The following is a 5,429-nucleotide window of genomic DNA, read 5'->3' on the forward strand; positions in this document are numbered from 1 at the left end:
TGGATTCAGTGTTCGTGAATTTGCCTACTTGTTCAAATGTATTTGCAACCCCTCAAATCAATACTAGACTACTTTGAGTCACACACAGATCATGCACAGAGCAGTAGAAAATGTGAATCTTCAAAACACATTTCCAATGGAGGCTGAACAAGCCAACACTCTGGGTGTCTTTTCTGAAGTTTATTTAGTACCATATTTTCTCCATATTTTTGTGCTTTTTTAAAAAAAATAATTTAAAGACTTATTTCATTTTTAACTCTGTGTGTGTGTGTGTGTGTGTGTGTGTGTGTGTGTGCGTGCAGGTATGTGCACTTGAGGGCAGGTATCCACAGGGACCAGAGACATTGGATCCCCTAGAGCTGAAATCACAGGAGGCTTTGAGCCACCTCACACGGATGCTCGGAACCAGACTTGGATCCTCTATAAGAACAGTGCATGTTCCTTTTAAAACAATTTCTATCATTTTTATTTACTTTTTTCATTTCATGTGCATTGGTGTTTTGCCTGCGTATATAGTATGACGGTGTCGGATCCCATATAGAACGAAACTTAGAGACAGCTGTGATCTGTCATGTGGGTGCTGGGAATTGAACTCAGGTCCTTTGGAACAGCAGCTAGTGCTCTTAACCCGCTGAGCCATCTCCCCAGTCCTACATGTTCCTTATTTAAAGGTGTATTTTTATTATTTTAAATTGTATGTGTGTGTATGAGAGAGAGAGAGAGAGAGAGAGAGAGAGAGAGAGAGAGAGAGAGAGAGAGAGAGAGAGAAGCACAGGGACCAGTCATATAAGATAGCTTAGAACCTGAGATGCAGGAGGCTGTGAGCTGTCTGATTGCTAGGAATCAAACTCAGGTATCCCCCTGAGAGTGGTGTCATCTCTCCAGCCCAACTTTTTGATGATAGCGTGCTTTTTGATGATAGTTTTGCTGTTTACAGCGGGCCCCCAACAGTGTCAATGGACTACCTGGTGTTCGTAATTAGAGAAGGCTTGGACCGTCTTACCCAAACAGTCTTCATTCCAATGTTGATAAAATGCTAACAGCCTTGAGTGGAAGCTTCATGAAAATGTGTATATAAGGTATTTTTAAGTTAGGGCACACTCCTAACAAGATTACAGGCTGGATGGCTGACTAAAATATGCATTCAAGAGCCAAAGGACTGAGGAGACTGCTCAGTCAGAAAGCAGGAGCTGAACATATCTCATGGCCATGAGGGCCTGAGTTGTTGTTGTTGTTGTTGTTGTTGTTGTTGTTGTTGTTGTTGTTTGGGATGGGGGGTTGTTTTGTTTTTTTGTTTTCTATTTCTGTCTGTAATTCTGGCTGTCCTGGAACTCATCTGCAGACAAGGCTGGCTGTGAACTCACAGAGACCCATCTGCCTCTGCCTCCTGAGTGTGGGTATCAGAGGTATGCACCACCATCGTCCTGCTTGAAGACCTGAGTATCCCCCAAAATCTGTGTAAAAAATAAAGCCAGGCATGGTGGCACATACATGTAATGCAAAGACTCAGGAAATGGAGAGAGAAGATCCCTGGGACTCACTGGTCAGCCAGCCTAGCTGAATAAGTGAGCTCCAAATTCAATGAGAAACCCCGTCTCAAAATATAAGCTGAGGAACAACCACTACAGTCTACCTCGGGCTTCCGAACATATATGCACACGCATGCACACGTTTCCATACATACACCATCACAAACATGCACACATACATGAAGTCTCTGTCTCTTCCTGTTTAACAGCGATGCTGAAAGTCTGAATGAGTGCGTCCTCTGCTATCAAGACAGTTGCCTCTGTAATACCAGCAAGAATGACGTTTGCTTTAAAAATAAAGGAAAGGAAAGAGAGAGGTTGGAGAGGAACAGAAGAAGGAAATCTACCTGTGAACTTGCATAGTGTTGAAAGCTTTGTAAAGACAACTTAAATGACATTCTCGTTATCCAAAAATAACTGGGGCATTTACTGAATAACAGAAAGTAAATGTGAAACGCCATATGGCCAGGCACGGCCGCACACACTTTAATCCCAGAACGTGGGAGGTGGAGGCAGGCAGATTATCTGAGAGTTCAAGGCCAGCCTGGTTTACATAGAGAGTTACAAGCCAGTAAGGACTACATAAAGAAACCCTGACTCAAAAATTAACAACTGTAAAAACCCTCAATGTGTGTTTTCATATTAATGATGGTTTTCTGTAGTTCATCTTAGTCCACAAAGTTCCTTCAAGTTAGTGGTTTTCAGCCTCAGCTGGATCTTAGAAAAGCCCAAAGAGTTTTCAAACATGCTGACTCTCAGGTGGGGGTGGGGACAGTTTTCAAGCTCCTATGATGCCAGCGTATAACCAAGGTTCCACTCCCCCGTGCTGTGGTATCTGTGTCCATGAGTCACAAATTCAAGGCAAGGGCAATGGTGAGATTTTGATCAAACTCTATTCCAGGAAGCACTTTAAGTTTCTCAGCCCCACTCTGGTCTCTGGGACAGAGTCATTTGCAGATAAGGGCTAGCAAGCTCTTCCTTGGCATAGGGCATGCTAGGGCCAGTGAGGTGATTTAGTGGGTAAAAAAAAGTCTGCCACCAAGTCAGACGACATGAGTTCAAGCCCCAGGATCCACATGATAAAAGAAGAAAATCTACTCACTAAAATAATTCTCTGACCTACACATGAGCCATTACACACATGTGCACTAATGTGCACACACATGCGCAGGTGCACACACACAATTAAATAAGCAAATGTTAATAACAATAATAAAAAGAAAATGAAAGTAGAAACTGCCTTCACATGCAGAACTTTTAAAGCTTTCATAACTAGCCAGGCTAAGGAATTGGTTCCCTGCGGGGTTCCTGAAATTGTATTTAATTTCTATTAATAAATCTGGACTTCTCTCGGGGCACCCAGGTAAGCTTGATTAAAGTTCTCTTGCAAAGGATTCCCAAGTGTTTGCTGCCTTGCCTGCAATTCAAAGTCAAGTGCAGCTCCTTGTCAAATGGTTGCCAGGAGATAGCCTTGGAGTCAACTCCCTGTCTCCTCTGCCATGGCAACATCTGTGATTTTTCATCATCTTCTTCCTGTGGAGTCTAGAGTTCTTAGCGTGCCGTCCATGATTGCTTAGTTAATCTTGCATCGAAGAAAGAACTCTCTTAATTTATCTTTAGCTGTGTGTGTACCACTCATGTGTGATGTATATGTTCGTGTGTGTGTGTGTGTGTGTGTGTGTGTTTATCTGTGTCCATGTGTGAATGTGTGTGTGAGAAAGAGAGAGAGAGATAGGGAGAGAGAGAAAGAGAGAAAGAGAGAAAGAGAGAGAGAGAGAGAGAGAGAGAGAGAGAAGATGATTTCACACAGAGAGAAGTTTTTCAGCCATAAGAGATGTAATTTGAATAGGAATCCCCCCCCCCCCAGACTCATGCATTTGAATGCTTGGCCCATAGAGAGTGGCACTATTAGGAAGTATGGCCTTGTCGGAGTAGGTGTGGCCTTAATAGAGGAAATGGGTCATTGTGAGGACAGGCTTTAAGGTCTCCTATGCTCAAGCTATGCCCAGTGACACAGTCTTCTTCTGCTGCCTAAGGATCAAGATGTAGAATTCTCAGTTCCTTCTCCAGCATCATGCTACTGTGCTTCCCACCATGATGATAACAGATTGAACCTCTGAAACTGCAACCCAATCCCAATGAAATGTTTTCTTTTATAAGAATGAGCCTTAGTCATGAGGTCTCTTTACAGCAATAAAAGACCATATATAAGCAAAAATAGACCATATATAAGGTAGAAGTTGGTACCAGGGAGTAGGGTATTTCAATGATATACCTGACCATGCTTTTATTTGGAGGAATGTGGATTTTGGAACTTTAGGTTAGGAAAGCATAAGAATGCTTTTAGTACTGCTGAGTAAATAATCCTAGTAGGAACCTAAAACGCAGTGGTGCAGAGCATGATTTGAACTACAGAGATCTGGCTCAAGTCGTTTCAGAGAAGAATGTTAGTATGTGGCCTAGAGACTGTTCCTGTGGTATTTTGGCAAAGAATTTGACTGCTTTTTGCCCTTGTCTAAAATGTTTGCTTGAGGCTAAAGTGAATACACAATAAAGTTTTGTATTGTGTTGGCAAAGGAAATCTCAAAATAGCCTATTATAGACTCAGTTGTGTGGTTCACTCTTATGAAGAGGGTTCTGAAAAACAACAACAAAAAAAAAAAAAAAAAAAAAAAAAAAAAAAAAAAAACAAGGAGTAAACTGAGAAAGGAAAAATACAATTTGTATGGTTCAAGAATTAAAGGGGCACCAGGAAGTGTAATGGAGCTAAATCCCGTGTTCAAGGAGATAAACAGATTAAAGATATTAAACGGAATTAAGGATGTGATAACCTCAGAGCAAGATCCCACCCAGCTATGCTTCCTTCTTAAGCAAAAGCATTGAAGAAAAGCATAGGGTCAGGTTTGGGTGATGCAAATCTTTAATCCTGCCACTCAGGAGACAGAGGCATTCATATCTTGGAATTCAAGGCCAGCCAGATCTGCAGAGCAAGTTCCAGAACAGCCAAGCTTAGGCAGTGAAGGAAACCATCAAAAACAGAAAGCTAGTGATATGTAATTAACAATTAATATTCCATCCCCAGCAAGCAGCAGAATTTGGCAGCTTAGGGCATGTAGTTCTGGCCTTAGAGTCAAGAACAGAAGAAAGCCAACAACAGGGATAACTGGGAGGAGTCCTGATGAGGATCCAATATTGATGGTGTCACAGAAGCCCAAGATCAATGACTTGAACCAGAACAATGACTCATTGCAATGAACATGTGCAGGTGAGGATGTGTGGACAAAAGGATATGCTGTGGGACACACTATGACATATTACACTTTCCACAATGAGAGTTTTTCTATACTTTGCAGGGTTTGTTGTTGTGGTGGTGGTGGTAGTGGTGGTGTGTTTTTTATTTTGGAGGAGAGGTTACAAGGGCATATGGAGATGGGGAGATGAGCAGGAGTGGGTGCACGATGTGAAGCTTACAAAGAATAAATTAAAAGTTTTTTAAAAAATAGGAAAGGTTATGGAATCTCCCTCTTCAACTAAGGAAAGCCAGTGAGGCCAGGCATGTGGCAGGGGTGTCCCTGCATGGACACACAGAGAGTCCATTGTGTGTGGCTGTGAAGCTGAAGCCTGGACTGCCTTGGAGACCCCAAGATGTTAGAGATGCCAGAGTCATGGAATACCTATAAAGGAAAGCCACAAGCTGGGAGTGGAACCAGCCCGAGTGAAAGAAATGCGTGAATCCTCAAAGATGGAGGGAGTTGGAGATCTGAAGAATGGTTTGACATCAGACATGGAGATGCAGAGTTTGTAGTTTTCCCAGTTAGTTTTCAGTCTTGCTTTGGTCCAGTATTTCTTCACTATGCTCCCTTCCCTAAGTTTTGGAATGGTACTGTGTAGCCTGTGCCA

Source organism: Arvicanthis niloticus, chromosome 10 (assembly GCF_011762505.2).
Source record: "Arvicanthis niloticus isolate mArvNil1 chromosome 10, mArvNil1.pat.X, whole genome shotgun sequence".
Lineage (NCBI taxonomy): Eukaryota > Metazoa > Chordata > Mammalia > Rodentia > Muridae > Arvicanthis > Arvicanthis niloticus.